This window comes from Dama dama, chromosome 18, assembly GCF_033118175.1.
Source record: "Dama dama isolate Ldn47 chromosome 18, ASM3311817v1, whole genome shotgun sequence".
In the NCBI taxonomy this organism is placed as follows: domain Eukaryota; kingdom Metazoa; phylum Chordata; class Mammalia; order Artiodactyla; family Cervidae; genus Dama; species Dama dama.
The window spans coordinates 91,538,614-91,557,536 of NC_083698.1; the positions used below are offsets into that span (position 1 = coordinate 91,538,614).

General features: G+C 46.7%; 1 protein-coding gene across 1 annotated transcript in view; it reads right to left on the reverse strand.

The window, feature by feature from the left end:
• Positions 1-18,923, reverse strand: part of PLXNA4 (plexin A4) — a 472,117-nt gene that overhangs the window by 204,445 nt on the left and 248,749 nt on the right. The window lies entirely within an intron of this gene.

Sequence of the window (18,923 nt, forward strand, 5' to 3'; positions counted from 1 at the left end):
TCCACACAGCCTTTCTCTAGTTATGGCAAGCAGGGGCTACTCTCTAGTTGCAGTGCGCGGGTTTCTCACTGTGGGGGCTTCTCTTGTGCAGAGCATGTGTTCTAGAGCATGGGCTTCAGTTGTTGCAGCTCCCAGGCTTCTTGGCTCCATGGCAGGTGAAATCTTCCCAGTTCAGGGATCGAACCTGTGACCCCTGCATTGGCAGGCAAATTCTCAACCCCTGGACCACCAGGGAAGTCCTCCCCTGTAAAAATTGGGAACACCATGGCCCATCATTTCCTCACCCACTCCTGACACTGACTCTCAGTGTAGTTTTGTTTTTTTGTGTGTGTGTGTTTCGTCTTTTATATAGGAATTGTTGAATTTCTCCTGTTAGTGTCCCAGCAAGATTCTGCCCCAGGGAGCTCAGTCCACTTGTCTCTGAGCTGTTGGGCCCACGCCCCCAGTGATGGTCACAGGCTGCCTTTATGGAAACCAGACAGAATCGGTTAAGCACAACCCTTAACTGTGGCAGCATCGCTCAAGAGCCTGGAACTAACTCCTGCTGCTTTGCCTCCTTTGCATCCCTGGCCTCCAGCTCCAGGGGATGTTTTTAATTACCAGAATAATGACAATTCAAAGCCCCTCACACCAGCCATTCTCAAGGGATCACAGGACATGGAAATAAAAACGGGTTGGCTCCTGGCCTCTGGATGCACTCTGGAAATCTGGGGATACTAACAGATGAGTGGGGCTCCCTCCAGGAACCAGAGTTCCCAGGTTCTGCTGCTGCTGCTAAGTCGCTTCAGTCGTGTCCGACTCTGTGCGACCCCATAGACAGCAGCCTACCAGGCTCCCGTCCCTGGGATTCTCTAGGCAAGAACACTGGAGTCGGTTGCCATTTCCTTCTCCAATGCATGAAAGTGAAAAATGAAAGTGAAGTCGCTCAGTCGTGTCCAACTCTTAGCGACCCCATGGACTGCAGCCTACCAGGCTCCTCTGTCCATGGGATTTTCCAGGCAAGAGGACTACTGGAGTGGGGTGCCATTGCCTTCTCCTTCCCAGGTTCTAGTCCTGCTTTATTTGGTGACCTTGCCCCTGGGGCTCTGAGCCCTGTAATGAAGATCTTCTGTTTCCAAAATTGGGAGGATTCCATCATTCATTCAACAGATTTTTTTTGACATTACAGGAAGCCAGGTGCTTGCTGTATGGGGCATTTGGTACAAATAATGTATAAGAGACCTAACTCTTTTCAGGGGTGCACTGCATGGTGTGTTAAGGGCTATAGCTGAAATCCAGAAAGTGGGGATGTGGAGAGGCAAGGGGATGGGTCACAGAGCAGATGCCCCTGAGTTGATTCTCAAGGAATGGACCTTCTGCAGGTGGAAAAAGAGGGAACAGTTTAGGGAACAGCATGTGTGAAGACTAGAGGTGGGAAGGACCGACTGTGTCTGGGTTACAGTGTAACTGAGCAGAGGATGCTAGAGGGGGTGGTGGAAAGAAAATGAAGCCGGGAGGGGGAGGGAGGCCTCTGTAGTGCTGGTCACCTCTCATGAGTGGGCCTCAGGGACATGCCAGCAGGAACTGAATCAACGGTTTCACTGTGGCAGAGGAATCACCAGAATGAAGCTTTCCCACTTTTCCAGTAATCACTGCCCAGAGTGAAATATAACCCACTCACCATGAATGATTCAGAAGGGACAGGTACTGAGAAAGAGGAGAAAAGGCCCACCATCCTTAAAAGTAAACTGTGCCATCTCCCCGAGAAGTTCCAAGTATTTCTACAGCACAATTCAAAACAGAAGCTGGTAAGTCAGAGAGTCCCACTGCAGACTCTTTCCATTCCAAACTGTGTCCGTGTGTGGCTGTGAGGAGGTGAGCGGCCCCAACGGAACCGCTTTGGGTTTGAACCGCTTTGGCCCAAACCCAAGCCGGCCGCTAGTTGAAAGATACAGTGGGCTGGTGCCTCGCACCCAACCTGAGCTGTGGATCTGATCTGGGTCACAGGGAGAGGATAACCAAGACCACACAGCTCCATTAACCCCGCAGCCACCTCGCCAGTGACCTGGTGCCCTCTGCCATCCTTCCCATCACTGATACAGCCCACGACACCTGTCACAGGGGTTGCAGGTGGTACTTAAGAGTGAAAAGAAAAAAAAATTTAATAAAGGGGAAGGGCAAGCAAGGGCAGTGACTGAGCGCAGCTGCTCCCTTCACTGTGATTCCCGCAGTCACCTCTGACTCTGGAATGGCTTCCTGGGTCTCAGGATCCGTCCGTCATTTTCCAAGGCTCCATGAATGTCAAGGCAGAACAGGGGTGGGGGTGGGGGGTGGGGGTTCACCCTGGCAGAAGCAGTAACTCCCCGGCCATGTTAATGAGAAGCTTTGTTCTGCATCACCTGGCTGTATAATAACAGCTGGAATTAATACAACCACAAATTAATAGCACAGAAGAGCAATCGGGAGACAGAGATACATTCTTAATGGACTCAGCTGAGAGTGGAAAGAAGATGGAGATGGCCACCTCTGCCGGCCCCGGGGCCCTGAAGTGGCTGGGGAGCCTTACCACCCCATATGCACCTCACCTGTGCCAAGGACGACGGTGTCTTGCCTCTGCTTAGAGTCCACAGGGCCTGCACCCCCCAGCTCCCTGTCCTCACCCCTCCCAGTCCGAGGCACAGGTCCAGGAGGGGGTGAGATGATGGCTCAGCTGCTGGGGACCTGGGCTGTCCGTGTCCCAGTCTTGCATGTGTTACTCCCCAGCGGAGGTGAGAGCATTCCTTCCCCACCCCCACCCCCATCCTGCGGTTATGGAGAGCTGTCGGGAGCAATTTTCTATTAGGGCCAAGTGAACTGCTCACTCAGCCATTAAATCTAATAATAACAATGATAAAAGTAATAACCTCAAGTTTATAGTATCTCTCTCATCATAATAATGCGAGGCCATTGCTCGCAGGCTCTCCTTCCATGCCTCCCTTCAGGGGGCCCAGAGCACCAGCCTCTCCCCCCACCCCGCCCAAGCACCCCTGTTGGAAGAGCTGACAGCAAAAACTAGGAGTCACCCGCTTGCCTCAAACTATGCCTGGCTAAGGACAGGGGAGGGGGAAGGCTATTTCCTATAGGAGAAGGAGAGGCGCCACAAGGGCCCAGAGGGACAGTCAAGGGTCCCTGGGAGAGTGGACAGAAGCTCTTGGCTGTCCAGATCTGGGTTCTGGACTTCGCTCAGCCACCCGGAACAAGGCACTGAACTTCAAAGGGCAGTCGGTTCATCTTCCATGTAAATAGACATAGATGGTTGCTAATTTCCCTTCAAGCACCCACACCTGGTTAGTAATCATTACTAATCAAGTGAACATTCCCGAAGCCTCTGAAATCCCTGACTCATCCCTCTGTCTGTGCACCTGTGAAAGGAGGGAAAGGAAACTGTTGGGTTCAGCTCAGTGTAGATCACAGTTCTTTGCACGTAATGACTGAGACCCTCAGGCCAGAGAGTGGACGTTCTGATTTAAATTGCAACTTTGGCTGACGCACTGCCCTGGACACAGCCTTTTCCTGGTCCTTTGCCTGGGCCTGGTCAACTGTGAAATCAGGAAAAGGAAACATCACACGAAGGAGGAGGGCTCAGGGCCACCATTCCTTCTTGCTTAACCCACAAAGTCCAATCCTGATTCTGGTTCTAATGTAACGAGTGACTCCTTAATCCAGACTTCCTCATTGTTTGCGATAAGGCCATAGAATCTGAGGTGGCATTTCTAAATTCCTCACTGGGAATTATTAACCAAGGATTATTACATGAAGGGCAGTTAAATTTCTATTACCTAGTAAGAGAAATGGTGTCAACTGGTGTTCAGACTGGACAGTCGGGGAGAACTTGCCAGAAGTGAGGCGTGTTCATGAAAGCAGGACCTGCTTACTAACAGAAGTCGGGCACTTCCTTTAGGAGATCTTTGCACCCTGGGTGGCTCCCACCGGTTCAAGGAGCTTTGGACGGAACTCAGCACAGAAGGGGTAGAACATCACCCTTTCTCCAGCTTTTCTTTACAATCAGAAATACATTTCAACCCAGGACACACACGCTTACAGACAACAGAAGAAAAAGTTCCATTTATATGTGACATGCATTTCTGATATTTTTCCATTTTTAACAGTAAAATGCTGGTAAGGACCCACTAAATGGCTTTCATGACACATTAATGGGTACCACTCCACAATCTAAAAGTCATCAGATTCAAGGATCTCAAAAGGATGTGACTGGTTCCCATTTCTGGGTTCAAAACGGGGATGGGCAGGCGTCTTCTTCATCTGCTTGTTCCTCCACAACAGCCTTCCCTGGGATGACTGGGGGTGGGGGGTGGGGAGAGGGTTGTAGGGAGGGGTCTCCGACTCCGGCTTGTTACTGGGATTCCCAGCCTGATGCTCATTAGACAACATGTGTACAAGTGCTAATCGGTTCCCCCAGCTCCTCCCCATCCTTGCACCTGCTCCCAGCCCAGAGCTGGTACTCCCCTGGATGCTAAGCAAGGAGGAAAAAAAGGGAAACTGGGGCTGGGGGCGGTAATACCAAGCTTACCGTGGGATAACCTAGGCCAGGGTGATCGACAGGGGAGGCTTCAGACATGCCCCCATTCCCCCCAACTCCTGGCCGGCTCCTGCTGCTAACAGCCCTGCCGAGAGAGCAGGTGTGGCTGGAGTGGCACTGGGCTGCCTAATTGTGCCTGGGACTCAGCTGTGGAGGGCCGTGGCTGCCCTGGGGGTGCTCACGGAGGTGTCTGGGCTTGACGGATGCTTCCCACCACCAGGGCGGGACTGCTGAGGGGGGAGCGGCAAGGCAAGGGGGGCCCTGAGAGACAGCAGTCAGGAGAAAGCACTTCTCTCCTTTGGTGGGGAGAATCAGCTAGCCATACACTTCCCGGGGGTGCGGTGGGAACTTGCTGGGGAGACACTGTCCCAAGCCTGGCCATGGTCTCCATGCCTTGTCCCATGAGCCCAGACAGCAGTGCTCGTCAGGAAAACAGTCCCTGGCACAGCCCAAAACTCACTGCAATCTCCAGCCCCTCCGACCCTTCCTGTGAGGAAAGAACCTAACTTCCTCTCCAAGGTCCTAGAAGACCTAATTCTTCCCTGTTTATAAGGTGCTGTGAGCATAGCTGTGCAAACATATTTAACTAAAGTTGTTACACTAATTAAGGGCATTTAATAATTGTGATGATTTTATAACATCTGTAACTTTTTCTTTTTACACTATGTAGCATCTATTTAAAGGAATTCTTGCCACTTAATCTAAAATATTTAAATGGTAGGGAGTGGGCTTCCCTGGTAGCTCAGTCAGCAGAGACTCCGCCTGCAATGCAGGAGACCCAGGTTCAATCCCTGGGTTGGGAAGATCCTCTGAGAAGGAAATGGCAACCCACTCCAGTATTCTTGCCTGGGAAAGCCTACAGACAGAGGAGCCTGGTAGGCTATAGTCCATGGGGTCACAAGTTGGACATGACTCAGCGACTAAACCACCAGGGAGTGGAAGGTATCTATCCTCTGTCCATTCCCTTCTGTGTTCCTTCCTTCCTCCCTCCCTCTCTTCCTTCTGTCCTCAAAGAACAATCTCACTGGTTATATTTTTTAAAAAGCAGTAGATCTTTTGCTAGGAATCATGCACGCTCTGGTGGTTTCTGAGAGTTTTGCCTACTTTAGAAAGTGACACCTCAGATTCTGTGGCCTGACTGCAGACAATAAGGAAGTCTAGATTAAGGGGTCCCTCATTATGTTAGAGCCAGAGTCAGGATTGGACTTTGTGGGTCAAGCAAGAGGGAATGCTGGCCCTCCTGGGTTAGAGGAGAAGGTTTCTTCCCGATATTCTTTCAACCACCCCTACCTCCCCACCCTCCCGCCAAGAGAAGGCACTCCCCAGTGCCTGGGACACTAGGACTCAGTTGGACTAGAACAGGAGACTCTCTCTGGAGTCTAACTTTCTGATCAAAAAATAAACTCCATTACAAAGCACATTAATAAAATGTGCAGTACTTTATGTTGTTTCTGCTGTTCTGTTTACTGGGTCTTGCTATTAACCAGAATATCTGTACATTTACAGCGACAGGTTCATGTTTGGGATGATTACTCTAGCACAGGACAAATCCTGATGGGTTCCAGATCATTTTTAAAAAAATATATTATATTCAGCATAGTTTTATTCTATAGAAAGCATAAAGGACAAGGAAAACTTATTGCTTCTTTTTAATCTTTTGAAAATGCATCATCCCTTGCCCCAGGTCTATGTTCTAGTGACTCACAATATTTCAAAACCCTCACCTTATTCCCCAAGCAGAGACTTCATAAATAAGCAGTTTTGTCTCTAGCACCCTCCACAGTGACCGTGAGCTTTATCAGAAATTAAGTCTGGGGACGATCAACAATAGGAATATTTTGAGTCTGGCAGGAGAACACTAAATAAACACTGTTCCCTTTTTATAATAAGGGGGTTGGTTTACTGATGGCTAAAATCACCAAAGTCTAATTATTCTCTGATCCTGTGACTCAGAAGCCAGCATTCTGCTCCAGAGGGTGTTCATTTCCAAGTCCCCGCCCTCCTTGCCCCACTGCCCCAAAGCACTTGAGTTAAATTCCCCTTAAATGAGTCAGCCTTGTTGTGTGGTTTTCAAATACTTTCATTCTGGGGCTTCCTGGGCCAAAATAGAACTTTTTTTTTTTTTTAGCATTAAAGCATAAGGCCACCCTATATTAAGTTTTAAATTGATGAGTTCTGACATAATCCGTGAAATGACGAGTCTCAACTTAGGAAACAAAGATCTTGTTGTTTGTTCTTCTCTCACCCAAACCGTCAGATAAAACGAGTTTATAGCATCTCAATGCTCCCAGAGCTCTTCTAAGACGGGACAGGGAAAGGAAACGTCCAGAAAACTAGCTCCCAAAGAGGAGCAACGGAATCAATGGAAGAATAAAATTGCTGGCGTGAGCACCTGAATTGGTCAGTTTTTGTGTGGTCTCCTTAAGACCTTTCTCATTCATTCTAGGAGGCAATCAGGAGCCTGCCAGTGACATGTCCCACCCAGAACAGGCCACTTGTCAAGACCAATGGGAGTTGCTGGGCTCCTGTCTGCTGAGAACAAAGGACTCACTAGAAGAGAGACAAACAGCCTCGCAGCCCCGGGGAAGAAGTTGCCAGACCTTGGAGGAATGATAGTGGGCTGACATATTCTTTGTCATCTGCTTGCCCTACCATTGGTGGCGGGATCCAAGGACCCAGCTGAGAAGAATGAGAAGGAAAGCCATATTTTTTGTGAAAATCGCTTCTGCTCTCCAAGTTTTCTAGTCCCCACCAACTCTGTTTCAGATTTCAGATTTAATTAGCTTCATTAGTAGTATAAATAAGAATGCTAATAGCTTTGCTTCCTTCAGAGTGACTGAAGCCATACCTCCCAACGAGCTAATGGCTTTTGTCACATTCCTACTCTAGGTCCTCAGCATCTGATCCAGGCAGCACCCATATTTGTTGTGGATTTTCCAGAATAATCCTTCCAAGATTCTCGGATTGTATGTCCTGATTAGGGGGTTCAGAAATCATGCATGCCATCACCTGTGTACCCCTAATCCCTTCCCATTTGGTACTTGGTCTGATTTCAAAACCCCAAGGTTTTGACTTTCAAAACCCCCAAAACTGACTTTCTCTCGCCTCCAGAGAGATTTTCCTAGCAAGGAGGGAGAAGAGGAAGACCATTTACTGAGCACCTACTATGTTCCATGAGTTTGTCTCCCAGGAAACCACAGAAGGTTGCCATTACTATCCTACTTTACAGATGAAGAAACTGAGGTCCCAGATGCAGAAGCTAATAGCTGGCAAAGCTGAGAACTGAACAGGGCACATTCAGGCTGCAAAGCTCTCCTCACCAAAACATGTTGCTTTTCAGCCCAACAGTTGAGAAGCTGTTTTCTCACAGTTCTCTCACCGCTCCTTTTGATTCCCTAACCAAAATATACACTCAGTGAGGGCAGTCGCCCAGCCTCTGTTGACCAATTAACTAATTCCTATAAGTGACAGATGTTAAAAGCCAACTAGAGCAGCCACTCTGCTTCTGCGAGGACTTGTTTCCGACCGCTGCTAGATTCCTGCTCCGACTCCCCATCACACCCAGGAAATTTGGGACGTGGCGCCAACAAAAGCTGCCTCTCTCAACCCACTCTGCTGTTGTAATAACAAACCATAAAATTAACTAAATTTCACCACGGTGTAATGTGCCCAGCATAAAAGCAGTGGCAATGTGTCTGCAGGGCAAGAAAACTTTCCATTGAAATCAGTTTCTCTTTATTGCATTGCCAACAGTTAACAATTTCTTCCCCCTAAAGGCAGGGAGAATAGTATGAGCAGAGAGAATGGACACGTGCAAATGTGCTGCAGCTATCTGCCTATGTGTGCAGCCACGGGCCATGCGGAAAGAAAAACTGACGAGGGTCAGATGCACATGTTCACACACACACCCACACACTTGCCATGTCCACACATGTCCCTGGCTGTGGAAGCATACATGACTGTAAAATGAACACCCAGATGCATGTGCAGACAAACGCAGCTGAAACAGTACACATACACCTGTGATACACACATCATAGCTGCTCCACACAGGTGTACAAATGTTCACCTTAGGCAGAGGGATGTGTTTTATTCTCGCTTCAAAAATGTCACCACTCACCACCCTGGATAATTCTGCAATCAGTTGCACCCCAGTAGTAGCAAGTTCAGTCCCTTTCAGAGTAATGTTTAAAAGCCAGAACGCTCTCTTCCTGACCTATTGCTAAGGAAAGACAGCCAAGGCAGCTTCCACGGTTTTGGCAGGCTTGGCTTGATCCAGAATGACATAACCAGGGCTGCTCAGCAAAGAGCAGAAAACAATGAGTCTCAGGGACATGAGCCCTGCTTAGAACATATTTCCAGGCTCCGTAAACGTGCCTCTCTCACTAACGGGGCTCCTCTTGCACTTTGGGAGAAAACAGAAAGCCCTGCCAACAGCTGCCTAAGCCTGAAGCTGATAAGATCTACCTTCGATGAGTTCACTGCGCCAGGAAGTTCTCCTGAAGATCTGCCCTAAGTCCTTCCTGGTGCAATAGGTCCGTTTCCTCTCGTGGGGAGGGCAAGCATCTGCTCAGCACGCTCTCTATGGACACACTGTGGAAACCTGTGATTTCTCCACCTCTCAAAAGATGAGGTGCTCTCTGAAATTCACAAACATGTTCAGCCTCCGCTCATCTCACATTGCAGCTGCACGCTGTGGCAAGGGCAGGTTCTTAAAATTTCCAACGTCTGCAAGGATTGAAGGTTACTGTGTGCCTTGGAGAATAAACACTGGACTAGGAGACAGGAGAGCTGGCTCGCGCCCTGCCACCAGCCCAGGGACCCCAACAGACTCCAATTCCTCCTAGCCTCTAAATGAGGCAGAGACTCTTGAGCAGGTCAGAGAGGCCCTTTCAAATTCTAGGACCCCCAAATGTTTTGAAATACACTGATAAAAGGCAGATGTCAATCTCCCTTTTATAGAGAACAGCATTGAAAAGAGATAGAGAATACTTCCTGATGGTGTCAAACCCAACCAGCTATTAAGTCTGGATGAAATGTAACCGGTAAGAACGACTTGCTCCACACTTTCAGGACAAACCGTCTTAAAAATGCTGCCAGTGCAGCAATTACTCAGATATTTACACAGTGATTAACATTCTCACCCTCCAAATCACATGAGGATGTTCTATAGACAGCCAGATATCTTCTTAGTCTAGCTGTGGAATGTCTTACAATGCTCAACATTCAACAGATAAATCCTTAGTGACCACACTGTAAATAATGGGGTGTGGGGGACGGTCTGGCTCTGGGAACGCAACACTGAACAAGATCTGCTCACAGATAATAACTGTGGAAACTGATGACCCCAGCCACCCACTTCTCTCATCTGGCACTCAGCTCCCATCCTCCGGACAAGAAAATAGTCCTTTTCTTCCCCCAAGAAGACACATTTCTGGGACGCAAAACAGCATCCTATAGTGACACTTGGATGTCGGGCTGTCCATGCGCCAAACGAGGGAAGAAGGTTGGCTCACATCACTCTCTCCAGAGGACCCTGACCACCCATCACTGTTTTCCATGCCAGGCCCCTCAGGGGATGGGATGGCTGAAGAGGAGGAATGGAAGCCCAGGGATCCTTCCATGATGAGACACAGCTTCTCCCATTTAGAATGTCAAGGATCCCAGGAACGAGAAGGATCCATAGGGGTCCTTGTAAATACAAAGTGAGCTATGTTACAGACCAGACAAACTGAGACCCAGTGAGAGAAAAGTGATTGACATCAGGACTCACAGAATGTTACATCTGGGCCAGAGGTCACGGAGCTCCTACCCACAACATACTTTTTCTGAAGTGAAAATTCTGATGTTAGAACTATGATCAGGTCCAGGGTTCCCCAACCTCTGGGATATAATGCCTGAGGATCCGAGGTGGAGCTGATGTAACAATAACAGAAGTAAAGTGCACAATAAATGCAATGTGCTTGACTCATCCTGAAACCATCGCCACTCCCAGCCCCATCCGTGGAAAAACTGTCTTCCATGAAAGTAGTCCCTGGTGCCAAAAAGGCTGGAGATCATTGACTTAGTCTCTATTGCCCAATTCCCAATCTGAAGTTTCCTACCACACAAGGTCCAAAAAAAAAAAAAAAAAATGAACGTTTATCTCTTGAAATAGTTTCTCAGCTCACACTTAATGTCAGTTCTCAATCATGTTCTCCACAGCTCAGCTTTTTGTGTTTAGTCCCATCAAAAGTTTTGTTTTAATGAGCCAATGAAGCAGAAATTCCTTTCATTCTTTCTTTCACAAACAGGTACTGTGTACATACTATATGCAAGGCATTGATACAAAAGGGGAAATTGTTCCACCTTAGGAAAACCAGCAATTATGACTGTATTTCCTCACATATAAATAAATAAACCTTAATAATGTAGCTTTCCTCTCCTTCTCCCTCTCCCCACTCCACCCCTGCCCCTTTTTTGTATACAATAATTGAAACTGATTAGACCTAAGTTTTCCATCTTTTTTTTAGGTTAGGACGGAATACTCCAGGGCCCTCACACTTGGTTTAGATGCTGAAATACATCCCATGCCTGCATTCAGGACTTATTGTGGCAAGACTACAGAAGACTGGATTTTTCACTGGAAGCTTCTTTGAAAGCATTGAAAAGAGCCACCAGTGTTTCTTGTCTGAAAGGACCTGGCATAGAAGCTGAACCTCATAGGGAGGACGTCTCGCCAAAGACCCTGTAAGAACATACATATTATATATGATAAATAATACAGACCAGGACTGGAACTACTCAACTTCTCTGCCTGGCTATAGCAGGGGAATGGCAATAGGATGGAATTCAGGACCCGACAGATCCCAAGAGAATCTTTTTGTCTCTTTAGGTCTTGTCCATGAACTCTGCTCTCAGCCCACAGTGAGGCTGTAATACAGCTGAGATTGAGAGCTCAGTGGATCCTATTCACTCCACTAAAGCTCCACCTTTAGTGACCTGGTGGAGCTTAAGGGGTTGAGTATCCAAGGAAAATCACACTTCTCTCACCTATCTTCACTATATTAATAAATAAAAACTGGATAAAATGAAACCTCATGGACTGGTCTGAAGGGACGCACACAGAGGAAGTGATGCTGAGAAGCCTGTATGGAAAGAGCAGGGGGCACTGTTGCTAGGCAACCAGCCTGGGCCACCAGAGAAGGGTGGGGCTCGTGTTGCTGGGATGAGCCTCAGACAGTTCTGAGCATCAGCTAGTGGGACCTCCAGGTTCTTCCTCACTATCTGTCTCCCTGTCCCTGTCCTCATAACAGGAGGCCCGTTGATTGCTTGTACTCCAAGGACAGCTCTCCTCAAGGAAGAGAGGCAGAAAATAGAAGCATAAAGATGCATGGGAGGAGACAGAAGGCACTCTGAAGAATCAAGAGACTGAAAGCAAAAAAATCTCCCTTCCATAGCATCATCCCTTCAGTTCAGCTTTTATGCTCAGGTTCTTAACTCTGCAGAATCCACAGCAATTGCACACAGATAGGGAGACCCAGTCCTGGAGGAACATGTCAAGGGGCACAGGGATAAGTCCGTGTGAAGGACAAGACAGCAGGTGCTGAGTGTTGCGTATAAGTTGTCTTTGGAACACATTGCATCTTTTCTCAGCAGTTTCGCTGCTTTGCCTGCACGTCTTGTTTTCCACGTGCAGCTCTTTGAAGAAAGACAGTTCATCCTGGGTGGGGGCTCAACCCTGCCCAGGGACCTCCACTGAGACAATGGCTCTTAACCGTTGGGAGGACTCACGTCCTTTGTCAGCACTGATTGCATCTGAGCACAATTGGGCACGTGTTTACCAGCAGTCAACAAGTTACTGGAATGGAAAGGAAACAATAACAACACGAAGCTTTCTCCAATCAGGCCTTGGGTCCCTCAGCCTTTAACACGCCGTATTTCATTTAATCGGAGGCACCGATTGTACAGTACACTGTAATTTTGTGTACTGCTAAGAAAGGAAAAAATGCTGGCAATTAACTATGACAACACATTGATTGTAAGATGTATTCAGTTTGGAGATGCTTAAAAGGTGAAGGAAAATGTGTGTTGAAATACAGTAAAACCTAAAGCCCTTAAGATGGCATTCAAGCCCTTTGCAGAATGGTCCCAATCAATGTTCAGCCTCAGGCCCTGGCCCCACTTGGAAGCCCAGTGCTCCAGCCAGATCTCCCTTCATGCATTCACACACTCCCCCCTGCTCAATTCTGGGCCTGGTTGATGCTGTTTTTTCTGCCTGGCAGACAGCCCCTCAGCCCAGTCTCCCCTCTGCCTGGACCAGTCCTCATGCTTTGATGCCTCCTCATCAGGGCCCTGACTCCTTCCCTCACCAGGCATCCCTGGTGGCTCAGATGGTAAAGAATCTGCCTGCAGTGTGGGAGACCCAGGTCCACTCCCTGGGTCGGGAAGATCCCCTGGAGAAGGAAATGGCAACCCACTCCAGTTTTCTTGCCTGGAAAATCCCATGGATGGAGGAGCCTGGCAGACTACAGTCCATGGGGTCACAAAGAGTCAGACACGACTGAGCGACTTCAGTTTCCTTTCCCATCATGGCCCTGACCCCTTTCCTCATAGCACAGTTCTGGGGAATCCAGGGTCTGGCCCCTTTTCTGGGTTATGAGCTCCTTGAGGAGGATCAGCCAACCATAGTTAACGAGTATTGAGCATTTACTATGTGCCAGATAAGATAAGCGTTTACTATTAATACATACATTTCATAAACAAGTGGGTGCTATTGTTATCTAATGAGGAAGATATAAACAATAATGCTGCCAAATTCACACAAGCTATTGACTAAAAATACTCCTGCATCAAAATGGGCTTCCTTGAACCAAGGTCTGGTGACACCATTGCCCCATTTGTAATCATCTTGCCTCTTAGCGGCCTGAGCATCGGCATCACACAGGCACAAAGGAACCCTCTGTGAGCACGTGTGACATGAATTAATGAATCCATCTACCACGGATTTTTCCTTTGGCATCGATGTGGCTTTGAGGAGACCAGCTCGTCTTGCTCTGCATCTTACTATCCCTCTTCCCCATAACATCAGAAAAATCATTCCTGCCATTAAGGAATTTATGAGCATAAATAAAACAAAGCCTTTAAGACATTACTGAAAACTAAAGAAAAAGGCAACTCAATAAAAATAATAACATGGATCAAAGTAGGAATAACAATGCCGATAATAACAATAGAATTCACAAGCCATTGTAATATACTTAGGAAAATAAAGGTTTCGTGAATATAATGAGTTGCAAACAGATTCATCTTGGCTACAAAATAAGAAGCTTCTGTGATTGTTGCTGTTATTATAAATTAAGCCAGGCTTTAGAATTTCATGCCAGCAACAAGGGTGGGTTTTAATGTACACCAAAGGACAACCCAAAGCGAGAGGTCCGCCTCCTGTTTCTTGGGCTCAGGAATTTGGGGGCACAGATGTGAGGCCAGCATTCCTCCTGATCCCCTCATAGGCCAGAGTGCGTGTGACCTTGGACTTCTGCACGTTGGCTTAGGAAGAAGGGGGCTTCCCTGATGGCTCAGAGAGTAAAGAGCTTGCTGAAATACAGGAGACGCAGAAGATAGTGATTTGATTTCTGAGTCGGGAAGATCCCCTGAAGGAGGAAATGGCAACCCACTCCAGGATTCTTGCCTGGAGAATCCCATGGACAGAGAAGCCTGGAGGGCTACAGTCCAAAGAGTCAAGAAGAGTCAGACACGACTGAGCACGTACATGCACCTTAAGGAGAAGGGAGCCTGGATGAGGTTGACTAGTCCAGTGAGTGTTTATGGAGGCCTGTGGGACCCTGGTGTCTGGTAGGATCTCCTGGGAATGAGGAGGAAAAACAGGAGTCAAGGTTCTAGTGCTGAGGATCCACCGAAAAGAGTAAGTTGTTTTTAAGGCTAGAAAAAATAAACTATAAAAAGAAGAAAGGAAGCTACTTTGAAATGATATAGTCGGGGTGACTTCAGTGGAACGTCTTTTTTAAAAAAATTTTTAAATTGTGGTAAAATCCACAAAATATAAACTATATACCATCTTAACCATTTTTTTAAGGGTACAGTGCGGTTCATTCCAATAATTGTGCAACCATCACTTCCATCCATCCACAGAACACTTCATCTTACGAGACTGAAACTCTGGATCCATGAAACAACTTCCCGTTCCTCCCTCCCCGTGGCCCCAGGCAACCACCCTTTTACTTTCTGTCCAGAATGTTCTTTTTAAATGGACCATTTCATAATCATGATTGTACTGTTCTTCCCAGGAGCCTTAGGTCTTCTGAAAATTTAGTCCTTTGAAGAGGGAAGGGTCATGCTTCCAGTCATCTGGCTTAAAGAGACACTGGAATTAAGGTTTTCTCTGGGTATATGCCCAGAAGTGGGATTGCTAGGTCATATGGTAGTTCTATTCTTAGTTTGTTTAAGGAAACTTCATACTGTTTTCTATAGTGGCTGTATCAATTTACATTTCCAACAGTGAGGAGGATTCCCTTTTCTCCACACCCTCTCTAGAATTTATTATTTGTAGATTTTTTGATGATGGTCATTCTGACTTGTGTAAGGTGATACCTCACTGTATTTCTCTAATAAGTAGTGACCATAAAGAAGACTTAGCACCAAAGAAACGATCCTTTCGAAATGTGGTGCTGGAGAAGATTCTTGAGAGATGCTTGGACTGCAAGATCAAACCAATCAATCCTAAAGAAAATCATCCATGAATATTCATTGGAAGGAATGATGCTGAAGCTGAAGCTCCAACCTTTGGCCACCTGATGTGGACAGCTGACTCATTTGAAAAGACCCTCATGTTGGGAAATATTGAAGGCAAAAGGAGAAGGGGGTGGCAGAGGATGAGATGGTTAGACAGCATCACAGACTCAATGGCCATGAATCTGAGCAAATTCTGGGAGATAGTGAAGGACAGGGGAGCCTGGCATGCTGCAGTCCATGGGGTTGCAGAGTCAGACAAGACCTAGGGACTGAATAACAATAACAATAATTAGTGATGTTGAGCATCTTTTCATGTGTCTCTTAGCCATCTGTATATCTTCTTTGGAGAAATGTCATTTAGGTCTTCCACCCATTTTTTGGTTGGGTTGTTTGTTTTTTTGATATTGAGCTGCATGAAAGTGAAAGTATTAGTCAGTCAGTCATGTCTGAGTCTTTGGGACCCCATGGACTGTTGCCCACCAGGCTCCTCTGTCCATGAAATTCTGCAGGAAAGAATACTGGAGTGGGTAGCCATTCCCTTCTCCAGAGGATCTTCCTGACCCAGGGATTGAACCTGGGTCTCCTGCATTGCAGGTGGATTCATTACCATCTAAGCCACCAGGTATATTTTGGCAATTAATCTTTTGTCAATTGCTTTGTTTGAATGCACCTCAATGTTTATTGCAGCACTATGTACAATAGCCAGGACATGGAAGCAACTTAAATGTCCATCAACAGACGGATAAAGAAGATGTGGCACATATATACAACGGAATATTACTCGGCCATACAAGGAATGAAGCTGTGCCATTGGCATAGACATGGATGGACCTGGAGACTGACACACAGGGTGAAGTAAACCAGAAAGTGAAAAACAAATATCATATATTAACGCATATATGTGGGAAAATGGTATAGGTGAATCTACAGACGGAGAGAGCAAACATATGGACACCAAGGGGGGAAGTGGGGTTGGGATAAGTTGAGAGATTGGGATTGAGACATATACACTATTGGTGTGAGGTATAAAACAGACAGCTAATGAGAACCTATTGTATAGTTTAGAGAACTCTACTCAGTGACCTGTGGTGACCTAAATGGGATGGAAATCCGTGAGAGGAGAGATATGTATACATATAGCTGACTCACTTAATTGTACAGCGGAAACTAGACACTAACACAACATTGTAAAGCAACTATATTTCAATAAAAATTAATTAAAAAAAAAAAACAACAAAACAGACGCTGGGAAGAGAGCAGGCAGGAATCTGAGGCCGGCCTGAGCACCCAGGAAGAAGAGGCTCAGTGCAAAAGCAGGGGCCATCTCTTGATAACAGACACTCAGACCCAGGGGTCACCTTCCCTCACTCCCACCAGAAACTGCCAACTTGACCACTGTGCCTTATCAGGACGACACAAGGGCAGCTGTTACCTGGGGGCAGAGGAATAGATTCCATGACTTCCAGAAAAGTCACCTAAAATGAGCATGTCCCCACAGGCAAGGGGCCACAGGTGAGTCAAGACCTGGTTTTCCCCCTCAGTTCTTGGGGAGGTAGCCTCAGCATGCCCCATAGAAATGGTCACTTTCTGTGTATGGCACAATGTGATAAAGGACTTCTGAGGTGTGCATCTGCAACCAAAAAATTCAGAACTCTGAGCTCTTGCGGGTGAGGAGGTGGGGTGGGGAGACCAATTCAAATGAAAGACCATTTAGAGTCTCAGCTCCTGGAGACCAAGCTGTACTGTGCCTACTCTCTGCAGCAGAAATAGTCAGCACTGACCCCCAAGTGAGGGTCAGTCTCCAGACCCCTCACATGCTTTCTCAGTGCTGGACTTTAGTGTTCTCCTTCCTCTTTCTCCCTTAGAAAGACATTGTTCCATCATCTCTAGGGAGATAGAGATGTTCCATCATTGGAACAACAATGTTTCAATGTTGTCCCATCATCTCTATGACTGAATGCAGAGTCCCAATGGCTGTTCATTGGAACATACTGTATTTCTACCTCTCTCTTCAAAGCGCTGTCACTTTCTATATTACAGTTTAATTATATTTCAAGGAAAGGTGGAGTCGAGCAGAACTTACTTTTCAACTGAACTAGGGGAAAAAGATTTCTCCAAGGCAGGCAGGGATCCTGTGTCTAAATACAAAACACAGCAGGAGTTCTCTTCTTCCCCTCATAAGAGAAATGAGAGGCACCATGGATTGGATGTGGGCTTCCCAGGTAACTGAGAGGGAAAGAATCCACCTGCAATGCAGGTGACGTGTGTTTGATCCCTGGGTCAGGAAGACAAGGGTGCAGTCTGAGAAATGACATCAACACAGCAGCCAACGGATGAGGGGTTTGAAGGGAGGAGAAAGGAGAGGTGCAGGGACAGGAGAGCAAGAAGGGGAATATTTGATATCCTTTTTTTTTCTTGTTCTTATTTTTGCTAATTAATTTATTTATTTTAATTGGAGGCTAATTACTTTACAATATTGTAGTGGTTTTTGCCGTACATTCACATGAATCACCCATGGGTGTACATGTGTCCCCCATCCTGAATCCCCCGCTCATTTCCCCCCTAATCCCATCCCTCAGCGTCGTCCCAGTGCACTGGCCCTGAGCCCTTTTTAAAGGGCACTCACAGAAGCAGGAGGGCTTCCCTGGTGGCTCAGATGGTAAAGAATCCACTTGCAATGCAGGAGACATGGGTTCAATCTCTAGGTCAGGAAGATATCCTGGAGAAGGAAATGACAACCCACTCCAGTATTCTTGCCTGGAGAATTCCACGGACAGAGGAGCCTGGTGGGCTGCAGTCCATGCGGTCACAAGAGTTGGACAGGACTTAGTGACTAAACAACAACAATAAAGATAAACTGGATATGCCCTTTAGAATATCAGACCTCAGCTTTCTCATTAGAAATACGTCCATAATAAATACTTCCCCAACAGAACAGGTACCAGCAATCGATAAATGCTGGTGAAATGAACACATGGAAACGCATACATGTATGCATCTTAGATCTTTAAAATAACTCCTTTTGGAAATGGGTGTAGGTGTGAAATCCCATGGACGAACAGTGTTTAAACTAATAATCAACAAAACAGACATTAAAGTCTAGACTCTTAATGAATTAAGACTAGTTACTTAATGTTAGAGTTCTAAGGGCACATACAATCAGCATTGGCTAACTAACTGTTCTGCTAGTTTGACATTCCAGAATATCATCATTTATCTCAGTCAATGAACAACTCCAAGGCTTTTCTGATGGTTCAGTGGTAAACAATTCATCGGCCCAATGCAGGAGACAAGGGTTCGATCCCTGGTCTGCGAAGATCCCACATGCCTTGGGGCAACTAAGCCTGTATGCCACGACTATTGAGCCTGTGCTCTAGAGCCTGGGAACCGTAACTAGTGAGTCCACACACAAGTACTGAAACCTGCATGCCCTAGGGCCTGCACACTGCAACTAGAGAGTAGCCCCCACTCGCCGAAACTAGAGAAAAGCCCACACAGTAATGAAGACTCAGCACGGCCAAAAATAAATAAATAAATATTTTATGCAAAAAGTTATTTGGACTGTGGTGAACTGTAATAATTTATACATCCACCCATGTTTCTTATGGACAATGGCAAACGAATAATTTATACA